This window comes from Solanum verrucosum, unplaced genomic scaffold (genome assembly GCF_900185275.1).
Source record: "Solanum verrucosum unplaced genomic scaffold, falcon-dt-bn FXZP01000147.1, whole genome shotgun sequence".
In the NCBI taxonomy this organism is placed as follows: domain Eukaryota; kingdom Viridiplantae; phylum Streptophyta; class Magnoliopsida; order Solanales; family Solanaceae; genus Solanum; species Solanum verrucosum.
Genome location: NW_026020343.1, coordinates 1194140 through 1219295, shown reverse-complemented (window position 1 = coordinate 1219295; position 25156 = coordinate 1194140). Strand labels below are relative to the sequence as shown.

At 34.8% G+C, this 25156-nt stretch overlaps 1 pseudogene; it reads right to left on the bottom strand.

The window, feature by feature from the left end:
- Window positions 1-252: 252 nt before the first annotated feature.
- LOC125837441 (gibberellin 20 oxidase 1-like) lies at window positions 253-1041 on the bottom strand (annotated as a pseudogene).
- Between the last annotated feature and the right edge of the window lie 24115 nt (window positions 1042-25156).

Below are 25156 nucleotides of genomic sequence, written 5' to 3'. Positions count from 1 at the left end.
GCAGAGAAATAACAATGAAAGAGAAGTTGAAGGATAAAATATTTATTGCACTAAAGAACTTTATTATTGACTAACATAAGACATGTATTTACAGCCTAAAAATCAAACTAAAATAGAAATCAACTCCTAAATACTAGGTCTCTGACTTAATCAAATTATTGCAACAAGAATATTTGTAGTTCTAAATCAAAGATTCAACATATATACAAAAGATTACAAAGCCGTTAATCTTGAACCTCATATGTATAGCTCTTAAGCTTCTACATTATTGTCTTGAAACAACATCGATAAAGCTTGAAGAGTGTTCTTATCCGCTTTGTGATCCTTTTTAATAAACTCAATGAGAGTAGGCAATGTGAAGTTAGATTATAGTCGAGGGTTGTAGTAGTCAACCAATTCAGTTTGTGGAGTCACCACCTTATCTTTGTTTGGACAAGGAAAAATTGAAAGTGATTTTGTAGGAGTCTTGTTGTTAACCACTTCTCTAAACAAGCAACTTTTGTATCTACTATTTGATAGCGCTTGCAAAAGGCCAAACACCAAATATGGTATATTATTCTTGTACGTCTAAGAATTCATTATGTATATCATTGTGCATCATGTGGAAAGATTTTATAAGATTTTTCACCTAAAAATTTATTATTTGTCTAATTGATTCTGTTTATATTATTTGTGTGTAATACACAATACATTAGCTTATTATATAGTTCTAGTTTGTAAATATGCATACAATAAATGTGACTCCTATGTTAACAACAAAAGCATTAAAATTTGGACGAATGGAGTACCATTCGTTGTCCACAAAAACTTGAAGTCCACTAAAAAAATCTCAATTGAGAATGATTAATGGTGTTGCATCATAGTAAGGCCTTGCTCCGAAGGCTAACTCTAGTTTATGGCACTGGTGATAGTAGTTGAATCTTGTTATGGATTCATTATCTTCGAAAACTCTTTAAAGTGGCTCTTCTATACACCATGGTTCATCCCTAAGAGTTCCATGGTCTTAAGAGAAAGTGTGCTCTTGGAATAGCAATAATCTTAATAAACATTCCAGTGTAATTAAAGGGAAAAGGTTAATTCTTTTACATAATCGAAAAATAGAAAAATATATACTCCTTTTGTTTTAATTTGTTCTTCTGATTTATATTTGAAATGAAATTTAAAAAAGTAAAGAAATACTTTTGAATTCAGTAGTCTTAGACAAAAGAAAAATAAAATGTACAAGAAAGAAACAATGACTCATGCACACTTCACCAACAAACCTAGATTCTTGTTAGGCCTCTGAAGGGTCACCAGAAAAGAAACCGCTTAAGTCAATAAGGGGAACATGAAGTACTTGTGCTATAACACAATGCTTCTCGTCATCCGGGCATATATATTGCATGAGAATGTTGGACTCACTTTTCATATGGGATGCATCAAAAATCAATGCTTTTTCCTCACCAAGCATAGGTGATTTTCTATTTGTGATTACTATTAGTGGTCATTGTAACCAAGCGTTTGTTTTTTTATTTCTTGTGCAATATGTCATAATGGGGAAAAGGAAGTAGAAGTAGTTCATTGTAGGAAAATGAAGGATTATATAGGGACTAAGGATTCGTAAAATTTTGATAGAAGTTCATATGTTATTTGAATCACATTTTCAAAAGGGAAATACTTTCAAAGATATGTTTGACAATAGATTTTGAAAAAAAATCTCTAAAAAGTTCTCAAGTATCAAGAACAGGTCTGAACAGTTTGTTGAGAAGGGCTTAATAGTGCTTAAATTTGAGCCAGAAAGTTTTTAATATATTTTGAATCAAAATTTTAGAAAGTAAATATTTTAAAGATATGTTTGACCATAGATTTCAAATGAGTGTTTGAAAACTTTTCCTTAAAAAGCTTTGAAGTATAAAAAATGGGTCAAAATAGTTTGCTAAGAATGACTTCATAATGCTTTAAAATGGGGTAGAGTTTTGTTACGGAATGTACATAGACATATCTACACACAATATAGCATAATCATAGTGTGACGACCCTAGCCTACACTCTTAACGTGGGCGGTACTCGAGAACCAATATCGGTCCCCAAGTGAACCCTCATCCTGAATGACTACAGGCGGAAGAGTAACTCAAGCATACATAAGCTTCAAATTGAAAAAAACGTTTAAAAATAGCTCACTGAATCTCAAAACATCGTTGAATATACAGAGTATGAAACAAAAGTTGAAATAAAACATCTGAAACCTAAATAACACTCCAAACCTGTCGATCTATGAAGCCTCTTCCATATATAGACGAGTATCGGGACAAGACCTACGACAACACAAAATGCTACTAGTACTAACAACTCATAAAACTGGAGTCCTCCAGAAGCAAGGAGACCTCACTCGAGACATGATGACTGGATGAAATGATCTTAAAAGACTGTTGTTGAGGATCTTAAAAACATGTATCTACATCATCAAGAGATGCAGGTCGAATGACATAAGTACATTGAATGTACGAGTATGCAATATAGATGAAAAATAAATAACTGAATGAAACAACTGCGATAAATGTAGATATATACTCAACATAATGTAAAGAAATAAAGAAGTTAAATCATTAAAACTTTACAAAAATTCTTACTCATCTCGAAACTCAACATATTAAGTGATATAATAAAAATTTACTTTCAACTCTATTTGGAGATGCTCTAACCGACAACCATCACTATGAGCTACGTGATTATAAAGCATCTGACCCACACAGCCAGAACTGTCCTATATTATGCCGTGATATAGGACACCTCAACTAAGTGGTTCCACTAAAAATGAAACATTTGGGAAATGCTTAGTTATCTTATACTCTTTTTCAAATTCCTCTTTACTTCCTCAAACACTCAACTAAAAATACAAATGTTGGTTTTAAAAGATTCTTAAAATTTATAACTGAAAATAGGTTTCAATAACACCCAATAGTTTTTTTTTAACTAAGACTCGAACCATCCTTTGTTCTGAGTAGATTTTTACTGAGGAATTTAAAATTTCTTGAGTGCTAAGGTCACTAGATATAGAACATTATGTTCCAAAAAGAACTAAAGGGAATTCATTCAAGTCATTCCAAAGTTCCTTTACGTATTTGGTCAACTTCAAAGACAATGAGTTTTAGTAGAGGATGAGTTAGGTGGCCCAAAATATATCAAATGAAAGGTCTTTGAATTATCTTTCCAATGCCACCGAATTTGCTAAGTTTTGAGTTTGGATGATTGAGATATGCCCTTTTGAAGTCAGGTTGTCCAGTTAGGGAAAGTTACCCAAAAATAGTGAGGTGTATTTTGGTCTTTTCCTTCCCCATTCAGATGTAATTCATTTTTTGGTAAGGTTTTAGGGGTCTCAACTGATTAGGTTCCATTTTAAAATCCTAATTTATGGATGAGTCCACAAGTTGGACTCATTTAGGGCTTTATTTTGATAGAAATAGTGTCCTCAAATGCTTATTTTGTCTCAATATCTGATGAAAACTATTAAGTTTAAGGTATTTGAAGATTTAGTGGAAGTATGGACACTTAGGTGCAAAAGGAACAAAAAGGCTGAAAAGAATGAAGAAGCTGAAGCGTGAGCATCGCCAAGCACACTTGGCGATTCGCTGAAGGGACACACTACGCCCTTTGTTCTAGTAAGCGAAACCCTGAAGGAGAAGGATCAAAATGGCGATGAAAGGAGTAGTCGGCGCTTCGCTGAATAGTTCCGCGAAGCAGCCCAATGGTCCAGAATGTGAAGATGCTGAAGGCAAGCACAAACGGCGATGAGACAGAAGAAGGGTAAGTCACCGAGTTATTCGGCGGCTTCGACTAACCTCGTCGAGTGATCCGCTAGCACTAATTTCTAAAGTTTATAAATGCTAAAATCTTTATTAATTTTAGTATAGTCGAATTCTTATTATAATTTTCATAATAGAATAGTACTTTTTTGATATTTTCTCTCAAGTGGGTCTTCTCCATTCTTCTTCCTTTGCATAAATCAAGGTTTAATTCCTTATACCCATTTGATTTTAATATCATTTTAGGTGTATTTTGTTATTTCTTGATGTGTGGCTAAAAACTCCATTCTTAGGGTGTGATTTAGCAAATATGTGTTGATATTATTGTTGGTTCTTGTTTGCTGATAGGTTAGATGTATTTTAATAGTGATTTCACCTAGTGGTTGTGGTTTAATTTAATGGGTTTCTAGTTGCAAATAGAAAACCACCCATGTGTTTTCGGCTTGCTCGAGAGAGAGGTCGCGAAACCAAGACTGCTAGACTGATGGCCTAAGGAGTGGGCCGACATGAGGTCAACCCGAGAGGGTGAGCCCTAGTGCCATATCCTAACACTCAACTCGAGAGATTGAGTGGGGTAAGGCGTAGGCTGCCCTTCATGCGGCAAAATGGGTGTCCGAGAGGAACCCATTTGAAACGGGGTAAGTATCCCGAGAGGGAACTTATTTCCATCTAAAGCTTAGCCTAGTCAATATTATCTTGCAAATTTCGTATCGAAAGCATGTACCTAACGACTTATCTCAACTTGTATTGCGGTCACACCCCAAGAACTTTTCTCCATACTTGATTTTCTTGTTATTTTCGCTATTTTTACTACCTGTGACAAAACCCCCATTTGATATTTCACACTTTTGTGTCAACCCCTTTAATTAACTATGCTTTTGTTCATTAATGTATTTAGCTATGACTAGATAGAGCTAAATTTTATTTTTTTATCAATCCTCAAAATTACTCCCTTGGGAGACGACCCCAACCTTTAGTTGGGTTACTATATTATCGAAGATTTTAGACACTTGTATCGTAGGTTAGTGTCGTTGGTCACGATAGGCCTCAAAATGTTGTCGCTGTCGGGGAGTGGTTTCACGTAAAGATGTAGTTTTCTAGAGTTTTTGTTCTTTTTAGTGTAGATTTTACTAATTTTACTTTTTGTTTTTTTGTTTCTTTGTTTATTATTTGTGTATGAAGGTTCTCTAAGAATGACTGAGGGAGTGGGTGGCAAGCCAGTTGAAGCAGATCAAGTAGTCGAGTGTGACTTCAAGAGAGAAAATCCATTCAGCGTGGCACCAAACGGGTCGGCGATCCCAGCTGAATTCGTTGTTTGGCTTAATGCAAGAGTATTGTAGCACCTGTAAAACGCGCGAACTCAAAAACCAGCTCGGCGCATCGCCAATCTCGATGCAGACCACCTAATTTGCCCCCAAAAAATTGAAGATGTTGAAGAAAGGGGGGATAAAAGATCGCTTGACACTTAGCCAAGTGGTTCGGCGAGTGCGACTAACGTCGCCAAATGGACAAAAACTAGATGGTCTTTCAGACAAAGTTTTAAAAACCTCTAACTTCATTCTCTTTCCATCACATTTTCACATTCCCAAACTCACACCTACACTCTAGTTTTGTATTTCTTGCACTTTTGGAGTATTTTGGTTTATTGATTTGTGCATGGATTTGGATTGCATTGCCGCATAGCTTTCAATAGCATTTTAATCAGTACAAAAGGTTAGCTTCTCAATACCCGTAATTATTTTGTCAGCATTGTACTCATTTGCAAACTCTTTGATATTGTTAAAAAATTTTGAACCTCTCTGATTGGATAAAATTGATTAATTTTCAATTGCTATTCAATAATCTTCCTTAAACTTTCAAAATATTTTTCTCCGATGTGTCTAGTTGAGTTAATGTGTGATGGGTGTGATATTCGAAGAATTTAACTATTGGTCAAATTTGTCCTATTTATGCTTTACTGTGTTTTGGGGTTTGTAGGGTCGATTTCGATAAGTTGGGTCAAAAGTAGGTACGTTGTGTCATTTGGTGAGCTTTGACGAGCTCACCGAACCACTCCGCGGATCCCCTAAATGCCCCATCTCGCCCTTATTATCATGCTTTATTTGTTGTGGATGCTGTAATTTTTGGGAAGAAGCACGAGATTACTAAATGCACTCAGTGACTCATCGAATGATATCTTAATCGCCCTATTTTTGCACCCCTAACCCTTCTGCACGAGTTAGTGTTAAGAGTTACGTCTTGAGATTTCTTTCGAACATTTTGAGAAGGTCCCTTTGAGTCTTTTGAGAAGTCTTCGACAATTTCAGATATCTTGTTTCAAGACTGGAGCAAGTAACTATGAGAATGAGGAGAATGTATTCATGAGTCTACAGTAGCATCATCAGATCCCTATATCTTGAATCATAACCCTTGAATCCATAATTCAAATTCAAGAGAGAGTTAAGAGTAGAGTTCAAGAAAGTCTTTCAGTTCAATTGTGAATCCTTTCAGACAAACTATAGATTTGAGCTATGTTTTAAGGAAGGAAGTATTAGAATGAGAAGAGTTGTATACACGAGTTACATATTTTTAGGTAGACCCTTGAGTCGAGTCGTTCATGCCCATAAATTCCGCATGAACTCCATAAGTAGAGTATCTTTGAGAGGAGTAGTATCTTCAAGTTCTAAGTCTTGAGTATTGAGTTCCTTAACTTTTGAGATTATATTCCTAATCTTGGGACTATTACATGTTACCCATGAAGTCTTTGAGTTGAGTTGTTCATGCCCATAATTCCGCATGAAACTTATGAGTTGAGAATTCTTGAGATGAGTAGTATCATGAAGTCCTTGAGTTGAGTTGTTCATGCCCATAATTCCGCATGAACCCTCGGAGTTGAGTATTCTTGAAATGAGTACTATCATTAGAGTTCTTGAGTTTTGAGTATCGAGTTCTATGTATGGTTATTGAAAACCTTGAATTGAGTCGTTCACGTTCATAATTCGACGTAAACCCTATTTTGAGAAGTCTTTTACAAATATTTCTTAACTTGTTTTAAATGTTGAGCAGTTGAGTTTGAGAAAGGGTAGAGTTGAGTTAATTTTTTTCCAAATGAATATATGGGAACTAAGTATTCCAAAGAGTAAATGTTTTCACATTTAAAAGACGAGGAAACTGGGATTTCTAAAAGATCTTTTGAGCAAGTTTTGAGTACCATCTCTTTTAAGAGAGATTTTTGAGTAATAATCTCAAACCAGAGAAAGAGTTATGTTTTTAAACATATGAGCTAGTATATTTTTGGAGTAGTATTGAGCACCGATATGGGGGAGAGTTCAGACAACTCACAACCCCCATAAACCTTGTAGCCAACATGGGTAGAAATGGTCATACTTCTTAGATAATTTCTTAATGCTTTTTAGTATAGACTAGTTGATCCAGTTAGTGAGTAGGTCTTATACCCTGGTAAAGTATGGGACAGTTTTGGCAGCGTGGGCGGGATTGTATCATCACATAGCTCATGGTGATGGTTGTTAGTTAGAGAATCTCACACAAAGTTATTTTTGTATTTTTATAAACAGATTTATTTATTATTGTATCATTCAGTACATTGGGTTGTTATATTGTGTTTTAAAATCTTTCAATATATTTCATCTTTTATTGTTGTTTTATCTTGAGTTGAATATCCAGAGTTGAGTATCTAGAGTTGAATATCTTATTTTTGAGTTGAACCCCATTTCTCTAAGTTCAGTTGAACTATGTCTCACAGAGTTAAGTATCTTATTGTTGAGTTGAGCCCTATTTTCTCTGAGTTGAGTTGAACTATGTTTCAAAGATTTGAGTATCTTATCATTGAGTTGAGCCTTATTTTCATTGAGTTGAGTTGAGTTATATTTCACTGAGCTGAGTACCTTATTTTTGAGATGAGTCCTTTCCACCGAGTTGAATATCTTATCCTTGAGTACTTTTGAGTTGAGTAAGTTTTAGTACATTTCAGTATTCTTGAGTATTCCTTTAGTTGAGTAAGTTTTAGAAGAGGTAAGTATGTTTCCTTCTATTTTAGTTCAAGCTTATGTTTATGCTTTAAAATTCTCCTTACATGTTCATGCATTTCATGTACTGATGCCATTTGGCCTGCATCATTTCATGATGTAGATACATGTATTCATGGTCCTCAAAAGAAGCTTCGTTGAGACCACTTGCAGTTCCAGTAAGATTTGATGAGCCTTTTTACATTCCGAATGACTTCACCTTTATCTTACATTTAGTAGTTTGAAATGTCGTGGGTCTTGTCCCGATATCCTTTTGTAATAGTAGAGGCTTCATAGATAGACAAAGTTAAATAGTTTTCGGTATGTATCTTCTTTGAGTTATTTTTACAAACACTGAGTTATCTATTGAGCATTTTTCAGATTAATTGAAAGTTGAGTATTTGAATTTGATTCAGTTTTAAGCTTTTGTATGCTTGAGTAAGTCTTCCGCTTTTAGTCAGCCATGATGAGGGATTCTTGGCGATCAACAATGGTTGTTAAATGCCGGCCACGTTCAGGTTGTGACAGGTTCATGGTGAAATATATACACAAATGAATAAACTCAAGGATCTCAATAATAATATACAAAACACAATACTCAGAACTAAAGAACTCAACGATACTACTCATCTCAAGAATACTCAATTTATAGGGTTCATGCTGAAATATTGACATGAACCAATCAACTCAAGAATCTTAACACATAATACATGTCAATTTAATAATTAGTAATATAATTTCAAAAAGAATCATAAACTCAAGAACTTAAAATTAACTCACATCAAGAATACACAAATCTAGGGATAGAATCATAGATTAGTCTTTTACTGATTTGAAAGTAGATGTAGGGCATGAGGATGAACTAATCCAACACTATGATAGCCTTACATACCTAAAAAAGAAAGGTTCTTGAAGAATCTTGAAAAAACAACTTGTTTAGAAGCCTTGAAACCCTAGCTTGAATGAGAACAATCATGAAAACTTTTCTTGAAATTCATTAATTAGTTTCCTGAAATCTCTATGGTCAAGAATTATAATTTCTATTAGTGATTCATAATTGTATTGAGGAATTTGAGTTGGAAAGAATTAAATTCGTGGAGAAGGACTTACATTTAAGAAGAATCTTGGAAAAGATTGACAGAACCTTGAATGGAAGTCTTCAACTTTGATTATTATTTAGGGTTTTGTCGTAGGGTTTGAGAGAAGATAATGTTGGATTAAAAGACGAAAATCTTATTGGTTTGGGCCTTTAATTAGTCAAGAAATTTTTTAGGGATTTCTTAGACGTAAAAAGACAAAAATGACCATTTTTAATGTTTTTCGATCGGCTAATTCGTCACTGCACTGTATCATCATACCTTTTTACTTGAAACTGGGATTGTTCTGAAATTGGTGGAATTGGAAAGAAGATTATATTACCTTTAATTTCCTAGGTTAAATTCTAAGAGGTATGGTCATTTGAAGTTGACCCAAATAGAATGTTACATCAAAACATAATCGGTATGGAAGCTTTAAACTCAACTTTGTGCTAGGGGATTCAAGTGACATTAATTCATATCCAAATTCATTACACACTAAATAATTGACCTTTACACATATGGCATTTTAAGAATCATGAGGTACAATCTTGTTCACAAATTAAGAATGGTTCGAGTCTTAACTCAGAAATTTTTGAGGTGTTACATATAGCTATTTTCAATTTATTTTCCTTAGATAGATTTCCTTGAATACCTACAAATAAATTTTTTTCTTAAAATAATACTACAGTAAAACCTCACTAAATTAATTTAGGTGAGACAACAAAATATTATTAATTTGTAGATGTATTATTTTATGGATAAATTAATATTTATTAGTTTAAAGAGTCTTTTGAGATTCGATAAAAGGTAATGTTGATTATATCAAAATTATTGTATCTAAATAATTTATCTATCATATTTATTGAATTCATATAAAAATAATAATTTATAATACATAAGGTAAATATGAATATCAAAACAATGTATCATATTTATTGAATTCATTTGAAAAAAATACATTCATGATACATAAAATACAATGTATGTATATGATTCATTGTAAAATAAATTGAAGAATTCAATGATTTATTATAAAAATAAATTCATTATACATAATGTTCATTGTTTTGAATAATCAAATATTATTCACTATATATTTACTATAAACTATCAATGTATGATAGTGAGAGATTAAACTATATAAGAACACATAAAATTTCTTGAAACCATATCCAAAAATGACCTATCATTTAAAAGTGTCACAAAATCAACAATGATAGATCAAATACGTGAAACATTATGTGAATACAAAAGAAATCATTTCATATGCACTCAAAAAAATTTACAATCATGGAAATACCAAAATTTTTAGATGCAATAAGAAAAGTTAGCGATGAGAATTAACTAGTTTTAAATTTTAATAAGAAAGAAAACACAATAAAATATATATTTGTAATTTTAAAAAATTATTAATTTGTAATGTTAATTGGATCATATATTTATATAGAGGTCTTTTGAATATATACTATCTTATTATCTTATTGAAATGAGTGATTTGTTCCATTAGTCCATGTCAGAACTAGAAAACAATCTTATCTTAGAGAGAAGACTAATTTACTAAAGACTAATTTAGTTAGGTTTTAATGTACAAGGAAATTAATATATTAGCTCTATATTTTACATGGTATCAAATCCATGTCAATCCCCATTTGGGCTCCCAATCCACTCTCTAGTCGGACTTGAGCATAATGGAGTGTTAGAGTCGGTTAAATCTCAGATCGGTTGAAAATTAATTGGTGGTCTGTTAATATGGTCATGGACAATCCTCCTCTCATTGGCTGACTTTTGGGGTTACGTTAGATCCATGTGTCATAACTTTACACTTGTATTTGTCGACAAGGATCACTTTTCATATTAGAAATTGTTATACCTCATGAGATGTTTACTACTCTCTTTTTTTTTTTTTTTTTGGTGTCAAGGACTTATGAGCCTAAATTTTTAAATCATATATTAATAATGCCTGTGTTTGGGAACATCAATTTAAAATAAAAATGGATAAAAAAATATATTTCTTGTTCTCTTTTTAAATTGTCGTATATATTTATGAAAATAATTCTTAAATTACGATATATGTGTTTATATTACTTTATAAGAGTTTATAGTTTATTAATATTTTGATGGAGATAGTGCTACTAGTAATATTGAAGAATTATTATTAGATGAAGTAGCCTTTACTCAAAATAATTTTCTACTAACTGTGGTTTAATAAAAAAGTTATTCGTATTTTACCACAAATCTATGCAATACTCAATTTATATATATATAAACCGAAATAAAAATATTTCGAAAATGTAACCTCCACTTCCACATGGAAGTGAAGGGAGTGGAGAACCATTAAAGTTGATGTGATGGCACCAACTTGGCAAAGCAGTACCTCTTTACTTCAAATTATCTATCTTTGGCTTTACTAGATAAAGTATTTAATTGTTGTAAACATCCATTCTTTTTTCTTCACCAAATAAGTCTCTCAATTTTTGTAGAGATATATGTGCAAACAACGTTGATCAACAATTGTGGACATAAAATATTTTGAGGTTATAATTTAACCCTAAAAGAAAATTGATATTTCATATTGAACGAATTCCAAAAAGTTATAAATCATTAAATAAGTTATATTTACTGTTATATCGCTAGAAAGACCCACTGTTAAGGGCATTAAGAAGTCAGATAATGCTATCCCTTGATTTTATTATATCATTCTCATACCTTATCATTGTAAAGTGTGTTTCATTGTAAAGTTATCCTCCATCAAGATTCTTATTCCTTATGTCTATTAGCGAGCTATTGTCCTAAGATTAAGACTGAAATGTTGGAAAATTATTATGTTATATCCAAGGGATTTTATAAGCCATTATTTTTGGGCAGAAGATTTTACAAAATTCTTAGTTGAAAATGGTACTATTACCAAATCTTATACTCTATTCTTTTTGGTATACATGTTTCCAAACTGGATCGTACTATAACCAATTTGTAGTCGTTCATCTAAATCAAGTTAAGTATGCCAGTCACCTTTTGAGTTCCTAAATAATTAATTTCCTAAGTTAAAGTTGGGTCAAAAGCTTCAAGTCTATTATATGTTTTATTGGCCTAAATTATTTTATGAGAGTTAAATAAAGTCTTGATGAAATTCATTAAGAAACATAAAATTTTTATGAACATCCTCAGGTTTAACTAATTCTAGAAAAACAATGAAATTCAATAGAAAATACTAAAAATTCATAAAATTCAATAAAAACTCTTAAAATTGGCTAGATTTTACATCTTGGGTTGCCTCCCAATTAGCGCTTAATTTAATGTCGCGGCAGAATGTGGACACCTTTATTACTAATACTTTATCAAGGCCCCATTTTTCTATTAACTCATTGACGTCCCCTGATTTCCCCAAATAGATTTTTTTCCGTTGACCATTCACTTTGAACCTCGTTCCTTCATTATTATTGACTTTAACCGCTCTGTGTGGAAATAATTGTCTAACTTTCAATGGCCCAGTCCACTTGGACTTTATCTTGCAAGGAAACAAGCACAACTCATTGCAAGGACACCTTTACTGCTAATACTTTATCAAGGCTCCATTTTTCTATCAACTCATTGACGTCCTCTGATTTCCCCAAATAGATTTTTATCCGTTGACCATTAACTTTGAACCTCGTTCCTTCATTATTATTGACTTCAACCGCTCTGTGTGGAAATAATTGTCTAACTTTCAATGGCCCAGTCCACTTGAACTTTAGCTTGCAAGGAAACAAGCACAACCTTAAGTTGAATAAGAGCACCAAATCATTGGGAACAAATTCACGCTGTTCATCTTTTGATCATGGTACCTCTACATCTTATCCTTCTACAAGGCTCAATTTTCATATGCTTTAAAGAGAAACTCATCGAGCTCATTCATCTCATTCATTCTTTTACTTGATGTGGCACCCCAATCCAAATTCAGCTTCTTGAGTGCCCACATCACTTCATCCTCTAACTCTACAGGAAAATGGCAATACTTCCCATATACAAGTTTGTAGGGCGACATACCTATGGGAGTCATTAATACAATGCAATAGACCCATAGAGCATCATCAAGCTTTCTGGACCAATCAATTTTGTTTGAATTCACAACACAACAATGAATAATCCCATTAGGACAAATACAAAACATGGCACTTCCAAATAAATAATTCTTCACATCAGACATGAACTTTCTCCTTTGGTGAAATGACAAATCCAAAGGCACCAAATCACTTACCAAATAACTGGTAAAATCTGTGAACCAAGGGATAAGGTCAAAAGAAGCAGCCAATACCTGTTCATCAAGGAACATCTCATTCATCTCAATTCCATCAGCTAATTTTATCAATGCCTATTCTTCTAATCTGGACAAGTGATCACCTACTTGGTTTTATGTTCCCTTTCTATCCTTCACTTCAAAGTCGAACTCTTATACCAATAATACCCATCTAATCAATCTTATTTAATTTTTATATCCTTCTTTTCCATAAGATATCTCAATGTCAAATGATCAGTATGCACAATAACTTTAGTGCCAAATAAATAGGAGTGAAATTTCTCAAACACAAGACAACAACAAATAATTAATGTTCAATAACAATATAGTTTTTTGAGCAACATTCAAAGTTTTCCTCTCATGGTATACATGATGAAGAATCTTCTCTTGACCTTGATCCAATACAATGCCAAGTTCCACCCCACTCGCATCACACATTACTTCAAACGATTGTCCCCAATCCGGTGAAATAATGATTGGTGCAAAAGTCAATTTCTCTTTCAGCCCCTCACATTCTCTCAGACAAGCATCATCAAACTCAAACATTACAATGTGTGTGCAATTTTCAAGAAAGCTTTTATGAACCTCCTATAAAAACCTGCATTGCCCTAGAAAACTTTTAACACCTTTAATAGAGATGGGTAGTGGTAGCTTTTCTATCACTTCAACTTTTTCTCTATCAACTTTGATTCCTTTCTATGAAATTTTGTTGCCTAGAACTAACCCTCTTTTACCATAAAGTGACATTTTTTTCTAATTAAGCACAAGATTACACTCTTTACACTGCTTTAGCAATTCCCCGAAATTAACGAAGCAATCATCAAATGTATCACCAACTATAGAGAATTCATCCAGAAATACCTCAATTTTGTCCTCCATCATATTAAAAAATATTGGCATCACGCAACGCTGAAATGTCATCGGCGCAATACACAACCAGAATGGCATCCTCTTGAAAGCAAAAGTCACATAAGGACAAGTAAAAGTAGTCTTCTTTTGGTCATCCAAAGCTATGGAGATATGATTGTAGTGCAAATACCAATAAAGAAAACAATACCAACCCTTTCCAGCAAGACAATCTATCATTGGTTACATGAATGACATTCCGAAGTGATCTTTCTCAGTCCACACATTCAACCTATAATAATCTATACATACTCTAGAACGAGTCACCTGCCTCATTAGAACGTGCTCATTTTTTGCATTGGGAACCACAGTGATTCCTTCCCTCTTTGGCACACATTACAGTAAACACACACAACTACTATCACCAATAGGATATACCACTCCAATATCTAACCACTTGATGATTTCCTTCTTTACAACCTCTTGAATCGGTGGATTCAATCTTTATTGTTGCTCAATACTTTGTTCCTATCTGTCGTAAGTTGAATTTTGTCAGAATAAATACTTGGTGGAATACCAATAATATCAGCAATGGTTTATCCTATAAACCTCTTGAATCGCTTCAATACCGATATCAATGCCGCCACTTACCCTTTATTCAAGAAACCAGCAATAATAACAGGCAAAGTACTATTTTGGCCCAAAAACACATACCGCAAGTGAGATGAAAGAGCCTTAAGCTCTAACTGCAGAAGCTCATCAACATATGGTTTTTGCAGAAGGAGTGTCTAAATTCATTAGATCCAGAACCAACTTCTTTGATTGACGATGATAAAAATCTACCCCGTAAAGTTCAAAAACTAGCTCATCATATTCATTAATACCATCTCCATCAAAGTTCATGATCACAACTGTTAGTGTTTCAACACCTAAGCTCTCTTCAATAGACCCTTTTGGTTGTTTCTCAACAATATGATTCAGTACCTACACTAACTTAAGATAACATCCATGCTTCACAGATCTATAGTTATTGAAAGTTACCTCTTCATTACTCAATCAAAACTTTATTTGCCCTCTTTCCATATCAACTAAAGCACACCTAGTATCACGGAATGGTGTTCCTAAGATGATGAGGACCTCCAAATAAATCTCAAAGTCCAGTATCACAAAGTCCGTCAGAAAGATGAATGTCACAACTTTCACGAGGACCTCTTGAAGCACTCCAATTGGTTTCTTCCCTGTTCTAACAACCATAAGTAGTTGCATTGCAGTCGGCATGGGGGTTCGTAAATCCAACTTCTTGTAGATAGCAACATCAACATAGCAATAGCAATAGTACAGAGAAAAGTAACTGGTGGCCTTCGCACAGTGCAACATAGCAATAGTACAGAGTAAAGTAAATGCTCCAGGATCCTCTTTTTTCTACACTAATGATATAGTAGCAATACTGCTACAATGTTGCAACTTGTCATCACCTTCGAAACTGACAACCCTCTTCTTAGTTACAAAATGCTTCATGAACTTCTCATAACCTGCATTTTTGCAAGTGCTTCTACTAATGGAGCATTTATGGACAACTTCTTCAACATAACTTTGAACATGTGATATTTTCCTTCTTTTTATTTCTTTACCAACCTTTGTGGGAAGGGAGGTGGAGGTCTCGGCACATCAATGATCTTATGCGTCACCTCAGTGTCCTATTCATTCTCATTTTTAGGCTCCTCAACTACCTCAACTTCATCCTCATCTTTATCTTTCTCACTCTCCACTCTATTCGGCATAGGAGAGTATAGAGTCTTCTTTCCACCACTTGTAGTAACTAGCATACAATGCCCGTCAATCTTTTGAGTCTGGATATTGTTTCTAGGAATTGTCCCTTGCTGACACAAATTTACATTTCAGAATAACTCACTCAATTGCTACTCAATTTGCATAATTGATACTGCATGTGAATCAAATTTCTGACCAATGACTGATAAATCATTATTCCTCTCTTTCACATTGTCATCAGTCAAATAAAACTTTTCATCATCTTACTCATCATATCTTCAATTTGATTCATACTTGATCCAACATCTCGATTCCCACGTGGAACACATGGTCCACTCTTATCATCCTATTACCATACCTATTCTGGTTGTAATTGTTGTTACAATTATAGTTCCCATCACGGACATAGTTCCCTTTACAATTATAGTTACCATAGTTCGAACTATTGTTTCCTTGACCTTGGCTCCAATCATCCAAATTGGATCCTTGGGAGTTAGTCCGGAAACACCTCGTCTGATCATTCACAAGATTCACATCCTCCTCATAAATGTACTCATCACTAGGTTGTTCTCTAGGTTTATAGTTCACAACATTTACTTTCTCTGCACTTCCGATCACATGTTTTAACACCAAGCCAACTTCTGTTCTCAATTGGGCAATTTCCTCACGGATATCATCATTAGAATGATTTGGTGCGGCTTGTACAAGAAACATGTTCCTTCGAGTATTAAACTGTGTAGTGCTTCATGCCTTGTTAGTCTTATAGATCTTTTTAAGTTTTTCGGCAATCTCTTAAAATGTGAGTGCTCTGTAAGATCATCCAACAATAGTATCTAGCAGAACTTTCCCATTATCATCTCGCCCTTTGTAGAATTAATTTTTCAATAACTCGTCATCTATGCGGTTCTTAAGTACACTCCTCATAAACCAGTGAATCTATCCCAATAGGTACTCACAGACTATCAATGCAATGCTACAAAGTTAATGAGTTTATCCTTGAGATTGAACTTTTTGGACAATGGAAAATACTTCTCAATGAATACATTGTGTAACCCATCCCAAGTCGTGATAGAGTAATATGAAAATTGAGAAAACCTTAATGTACCATCACCTATTAATGAAAGTGGAAACACCCTTAAGTCGATCACATCCATGTTTAAATCTGGTCTCCCAACACTAATCATGCAAACACTCTTTACTTCCCTCATATGAGCATACGAATCCTCCAAAGGTAAAGTAGCAAATAACTCTCTAGATGTAAGCATTTGAATCACACTTTTGGTCACCACAAAAGTATGTCGAGGAGGTAGTGCAGGAATAACTATAGCACCCATCAATCCAACAATATCATAATCAACCTAGTAGTTTTTGCAGACATATGGTGTTGGTTGGTTTTGCCCTTCTTCAGGATTTTCAACTCGAGGCTTACCCTGAACATGTCTAGGCACATCCTAGAATCTAGTAGGTTGAAATCCATCTACATCCCCTTGTCCCACTCTGATTGGATCATTTTCTACCTAGGGGTTTAGGCCTCTTCCAACTATCCTTTTCAGAGTTCTTCTTAATTCAGGATCGTAAAGACCAATGGGATTGCCTTAACTCCAGGTATTTGGCATACATTTGAGATAAGACTTGTAGAAAACAAAAACAAAACAAAATGTAAATTAGGAAAGAAGTCACTAAAGTTGAATAACGAAATTAGTGTATTGTAAATGTCCTATTCCCTTGAAGCGGCGCCAAAATTTCATACACCCAAATTACACCTCCTTAAAGAAGTATAAGCGGTCGTTGTCAAATAAAGAACCTAACTTTATGTTAGGGTCGATCCCACAAGGAATATGTTCTAGATCTAGGCTAATTTATGGTTATTTGTACTCTTCATCAAATTACATCCGTAAAAAGGGGAAAGGGGGGATTTGTAATTAAGTTATAGGTTTGTTGATTTGTAGAAATAAGTAACAAGGATACAAGATTTGCAATTTGAAATATCAATATGAGATGAGAACCAGGGTATATGTGTTCCCCAAAAGCTCTTAACGTCGTATTCCTAATAATAGTAACTCTATCCAAGTGTTAACATGCAAGGTTGGTAAGTTATGTATCTCCTAAGTGATTGGTCCTCCAAGTAGGGAATTTCACCACATAAATTGGTCTACCTACAAGTGTATGCTTTAATAACCCCTACCCTTTACCCTAGATTAGCCGTCGCAGTAGGTGATCAAACTATTAGATAGAGGATTATCATGCTAAATCTCCATTGTTCAATCCCTTTCTCATTCATTACTTCCTTGGTCTGGCAAGTAGAAATGAGGTAAGTTTTAACGTTGCGCACTGTTTAAAAGTAGTGAAAACAAAATTACTAATATAACATGCATAAACATTATTCAAGAATTACTTAATTATTAGTTTTACATTGTTGGTTTCTTAAGGTCCGCACCACTCTCGTTATAGATTTAGCAATTCATGCTTGAATAATCACAATTAATATTAGGGTTTAAAATATGAATCATGAACTTACCATTAGAAAAGATGAAATACAAAATCCTTAATTGAAGAACATACGTAAATTGCATAAACAAACTTTAAAAATCAAATGCTGAAAGTGTTCGCAAAATAATTCCAAAGACAAAAAAAAATATCCCGAAAAGTCGAACAACCCAAAAATGAAAAATACAACTCATATTTATAGAAACTAAACCAAGTAGAAAAGGAAATTTTGGAAATTACAAAATGGGAAGATTTGTCGACAACTGGCCACCTACGGTCCGTCGAAGAAACAACAGATCGTGGTTTTCCACAGTTGCTAAGAAGTTGGCTAGAATTATGTGGATGTCAATAAAAAGTTATGACCTACAACCCGTAGATCTAAGCACAGTCCATCCTGTACACTTGTCGCTCAAGTACTATAAGTCATCTTTGTGAAGTCATTGATAACCCATCAACGAAAGTACGTCAATGGACTCAAGGCGCGTCATTGGCTTCTCTGGTTCCATACTTAGTCACACTTCCTTGAATACTCTATCCACGCCTCCACCTATCGCTCGTCAATTGAACAACGGCTCAAAGGTGGGCTCGTCTGTTGCCATTTTCAAACCCATTTCTTGCAAAATTATATCGAAATACCATCACATCTAATACCAAAATACCTAAGACTCACTCAAAACTCCAAGTGTAATACATCAAAAATACCGTTAACTCACGGTACATCATCGATTCCGAAAACAATTTCTCTCTCAAGAGGGACTCCAGGAATATTATCTAGAAATACCTTTGGAAAGTCACTCACAACTGGAACTGACTGAATAAGTGGTGTCTCAAAACTTGAGTTATTAACTCGGACTAAGTGACAAATACACCCCTAAGAAACTAACTTTATAGACTTAAGGTATGAGATAAAATGTCCCTTAGGCACCGCTAACTACTCCACCACTCTAAAATGGGCTTATTAGGAAACTAAAATTGTACTACTCGGGTTCTACAATCAATTGATGCATAATAGGCATGAAACTAGACCATACCTAGAATGACATCAAAGTACACCATGTCTAGTTCGATTAAGTCAGCCATAGTGTCCTTGTGATTGACAAAGATGGTATATGAGTCCATGATTTGGACTCATTTAGGGCTTTATTTATATAGATTTATTATCCTAAAATGCTTAATTTGTGCCAAAAACTGATGTCAAGTCCTTGATTTTCAGGAACAGTGATTGAGGAACAAAGCAAGGACACTAATGGACAAAAACGAGCAAAATAAACTAAAGGAATGAAGAAAGGCAAGCCTAGTGATCGCCAAGGTCACTTGTCAAATCGCCGAGTGGCTATCTGACTGCTTAAAGTTCCAATGTACCAAGCCTTGAACGAAGAACCAAGCCGGCAATTGAAAATAAGCAGTTGGCGGATCGCTGAGTAGTTCCGTGAATCCATGATAGATTGCCCAAATTTACAGACGTTGAGGATGTTGAATGCCAAGGTGAATATGCGATGGAAGAGATTAAAAGGCGCATCGCTGAGTGGTTCGGCGAGCCCGACTTACTTCGCCGACTGACTATTCGTGTTTTATTTTAAGCAACTATAAATTAGATTTTGAACATTTAGTTTAGCATGGATGCATCTTTTTGACATTGTTTTACATCAGAATACTTAGAACTCTTCTCCCTAGAGTTTTTCATAGCTTTGAAGAATTTGAGAAGTTTAATTTGGACAATTTGGAAGTGGGTTTCAAGGATTCGATAACTTAAAGCATTGTAAAGACTAAATTAGTCCTACCGAGTTGATGTATAATTGATTCGGTAATGGTTTTTACCTTCTTATGACGTTAGGCTAAAACCCCAATTCATGGGTTGTGATCATGTGATTATGGGCTGAATTAGTTTATGGGTATTGCTAATTACTAGTTTAAATGCTATTGAAAAGAGAGTTTAATCATTAATTGTGGTTTAATTTAAGAAATGTAGTTCAAATGCAGTTTTATATCTGTGTTCTTAGCTTTCTCAAGAGACTGGGTTTAGAACTAAGATTATTGGTTGATGGTTTTTGTGTATTAGGTTTAGCTCGAGAGAGTGAATCCTAAACCCAATCCCACACATTTAGCTCGAGAAATCTCTTGATTTGGGATTGTCATGCTTGTTGATGTTATAGAGAAATCTCTTGATTCGGGGTAGTTCTTCGAGAGAAAACTACCTCCCTTGTAGTCTAGCCTACTCACTGATATTTAACTATTTACTAGTAGTTGCAATTACCCATATGCCTATATTGGTCTATAATCGATTGCATCCCAAGAATGATTCTCCCTATTGTTAATTCTAAGTGTTTGTGACTGTTGTTAGTTGAAAATCAAAACAAAAAACCCCCATGTCACATTCGTTTCACCCATTTTACTTGATTATGTCTTTATTTGATAATTTCTAGTCCTATGGCTGATTAGACAATGTTTGTACTTCCTATTAGAATTTAAAACACGTACCGCTCTCTATGGGATTCGACCCCAACTCATTTAGTTGGGTTTTATACTGATTTAGGATCATTGAACACCTAGAATTGGATGAGGTATGCTTGAAACGGTAAATCAATATAATAACGATAAACTATTTCTGCTAGAATAAAATCACAAACATGTGTGGAAACACTAAAGGGATCGACAAGTTGCTCGAGGGATATTTCAAAACTCATGGCTACATAAACAATTAATGCATAAACATCAAAAGTAAAGATAGAATATAGACAGTTTGCTCCTCCCCCTAACCCTGAAGTTGTTCGTCTAGAGCAGCTCTATATACCAGAGCCATTGAAGAAGATTGAGCTTTATATCCTCTATTACCCTACCAGAGTTGTTAGGGAACTCTCTCATAAAGTGACCCATCTGACCACACTTAAAGCAGCCATTTGAGCCATCATGACACAGTCATGGGTGGTTCCTACCACACCTAGTATATGTGGGTGTCAAATTAGCCCCTTGCACCACACTACCCTAGGACTTAGTAGGTCAAGCTTTGAAATTTTGGAAGTTTTGGTTCCTAAAATCACCTCTGTTATTTTGTGTTGTAGCAATAACTGATGATGGGGCAGGTCCAGGTGACCTTTGTGGAAAGGAGTACCGGTTAGCATTTTTGGCCTTTTGTTGCCTTGACTCATGATTTGTTGTCTTAGCCCTCTTATTGCAAAACTTTTCCCTGTCTTTCGGCTTATCTTCCTCAACTTGCTGCAGATGGATCATGTGTCTGGATATGTCCATGTCTCCTATCAACATAAATACCTTACTCGCCTTACTTGACAAGCGAGATAACCTAAACACAAAGAACCCATCGTGCTTCTCATATCAGCCACCGTCTGCAAAGCATAATGGGATAGTTGAGTAAAGTGGAGGATGTGCTCTGGCACACTCATAGAATCATGTTTTAGATTTATAAATTCTCTTACCTTTGCATCCTTTAGTTCATGGGGAAGAAACGCCCCAAGAAATCCTTTTCGAAAACAACCCAACTCAAAAGTGGTGCCCCATCTACCATGTTCTTCTTTCATCGGTCATGCCATATTCTAACAACACCCTTGAACCTTGAGAACTCTGGGGATTCATCCTCAGAAACTGACAGATCATGGATGTATTAGCCACATCCTGGTGATCTACTCTTAATTTACTAACTTGAATTTGCAACAACTTCAGTCAACATCTAGATAGAATTTCAGAACTCAACATTTGTGACATCTCCCTGATGGGCTGTCACTTCTGGTGCATTGAGAACCTCTTGACCTTGAGGATTAACATTCCTCCTATCAGGACGTCCTTGAACAGCTCTTCGTGGAGACATAATCAGAAAAGACACATGTAAGCATGAGTTAGAGGGAACTTTTATAGGATGTAACTCTATTGCACAAAAAGAGTAAAAACAAAGTTAAAGGCTTCCTAAATTTCATAGCATCCTAATTATAGCTTTGGCATGCTTCACACCAATAAAAAAGACTCTGCATACATTGCTTCATAGACACCCTAGGACTCTACAACCTTGTGGTCTGATCCCCAAGTGAACCCTTGACCTGGCTACTATAACTCACACGACTCTACAATGTACGTGGAAACTTAAATATATAAATCTTTAGGCATTCAAAAAAGATTGTTACATAACTTTCTTGAAATACTCAACATAAATCATCAGTTATATAAAAAACCTAGGGAAAATAATGATAACATCTAATTATGTCTCTCTATGAAGCCTCTAAAAATTAATGATAGATGTTAGGACACGTCCCAGGACACCTCCAATACTACTAAGCTTAAATGATAATGGAGTCTCCAGAAAGCAATGCCGCCTCACCAAATACTGCCTACGAGTGAATAATCATCTTAACAAACCACATGTTGATGATCTTGAGCACCTCTATGTGCATCATAATAAGATGCATGTCGAATGTCGTTATTACAATGAAGGTACGAGCATGTATGGGGAAAACTAAAAGCATAGACAACTGAAATGAAAAAGCTGGAAGACATACTCACCTCAACTCAACTCTATTACCAAAGCAACAATGATTGATGCAATATTTAAAACATTATAATATAGTTGATATAAACTTAATAATTTACGAAAATGCAATAGGATACTTTTTACTCTTATTTGGGAGATTCTCAAACCGAAAACCATCACTATGAGCTATGTGATTATATAATGTCTCGCCCAGGGTACCGGAACTCTACTATACTTTGCCCAGATAGATCACCTCAACTAAGTGGATCCACTAGGCTATGCTTAAAAGCAATAAAGAGTCGTCTAACAAGTACGATCCCTTACCCATGTTGACTACATGGTTTATGAGGAATGTGAGTTTTCTGAATTCATCCCCATATCGATACTCAATACTTGTCCCAATAGCATATAACACATTCTCAAATGTATAAAACATAACTCTTGCTCAATTTGTGCGTAATTACTCAAAGTTTCCTCTTAGAAGAGGTAATACTTTGAAATGTCTCTTTTCTCACAACTCATTTAGAAATCAAAGTTTCTCTCTATTAAATGTAAACATATTACTTTTGGGAATAATTAGTTCCCTTATATCATTACTCAAACATTAATGCAACTCTTCCCATTTGTATATTTACATTCTCAAAACTTAGATGATTACAAAAGAATCCTCGAATTAACTCAAAAGACATCTTGAACTCCCCTCTTAAACTTACTTTAAATTCAAAATGTAAATAAAGTCATGTCATTTGAAAATATAGGATTTCATTAGGATTAATGGAGATTTTAGAGGGTAAAACAAAGAAAAGAATGTAGTCACGATTAAAAGGAACATATCTAAAAAATAAACACTGAAAGAAAAGGACTAGGCGACCCTGGTGTACTAAGTGGTACAGGGCACCAAAAACCATAGACTAATTGCACAAGTTTGGGGCATACTGCTGGCGCAGTGCACTAGACTCCAAACTACTCACTAGTTGTTCAGGCGGTATGGTGGCGCGCCGCCCCACCCCCATACCCAAAATTCTGACAATTTTTTCTACTGAATTTCAGTTTCTAACTCATCTAGAATCGAGTGATTTCCTCTAAAACTCTTTTTGATTCAAAAACTCAACATGAATTCATAGAAATTACACAAAATTCTCATGGAGAATCACAACTCATGGTCAAGATCCTCCACTGAATAAATTCAAAAACTTTAATTGTTAAAGAATGAATTAACAATCAAGAACCAATCAAGAATCTTTTAATATAACGATTTTATGGATGAATTGTATATGAAAGGCGTGAGGATGAACGAGTCCATCACTATGGGAAACCTCACATTCCTTGAAAGAATGGTGTTATTTGCGAATTCCACAATTTTTGAAGAACGGTTGAACTTAGCCCCTTTTCTCCTCTTGAAACCTTACTCTAAAACCCTAAGTTTTAGGAATGTCAATAGGATATTTAGAATCTGATTAAACCCTTAATTGGTTCACGAAAAAATGTGGTAAAACAAGTGGGGAAAAGGAAAGGACCAAATACCCTTTCCTAAAACAAATGGAATGCCTAAAATAGAGAGGCTTCACTAAAAAAATCATAACTTCTTACTCAGAGATTGAAATTTAGCAAACTTGGAACCGTTGGAAAGAGGACTTAAGGAACTTTGATTTAATAGCTCATGGGCCATCTAATACTTTATGTGCTAAAAGATATGGTTATTTGGAGTTGACCAAAACCTAAAAAATGATGGTGAATTACACAAATTTTGATGTAGCTCTTTCAAAGTCCAAGTTGTTCTACCTCAAATGGGAATTTTTACTGCTGCTTTGAGTCTGAAATTTCAAATTTTGTAAGGTTTCTTATCTTGTTTGCATAAATAGAGGTTCAAATTAAATTTGGAACACTCCATCGAGGATTTCATACTTGTCAAACTGGCAGATATGGATCATCTGGTGTAGGCCTTCATGTTCATGTCCCTTTGGCCACGTTCGTGGAGATTAATTGACCCGAGGGTCGCATTTGCAGGGGCTTGCCCGATTACAAAGGGTCATATTTGTATAGCCGATGTCGTGCTCATGGGGTCTATTTCATCTCTAGACACATTTATAGGGTCCTCGCAACATTCACGAGGCAAGCATTCGTGGAGGCTAACCGTGTTCGCGAAGAGGAGTACGAGGCAACTTTGGTCCCAAGTTCGATTTGTCAATTTCTCTGTCATCCAAGTTGTGATTTTAGTAATTCAAAGTCCTCTATGTTCATTGAGAGTGTGGCTATGTGAGTTGGTGATTGGGAGTTGTTGATGAATATTCGTTTAAGGTGATTTTAGGTGTGTACGGCTCCCTTAGCTTTGTTTTCTTATTAAACTTCATGATTGTTTCTTTTACTGTTTCGGGCCTCCAGTTGTGTTAAATTTTGGAACACATGTTTGAGGCCTAGTTTAGCATCTCTTGATGGAGTCA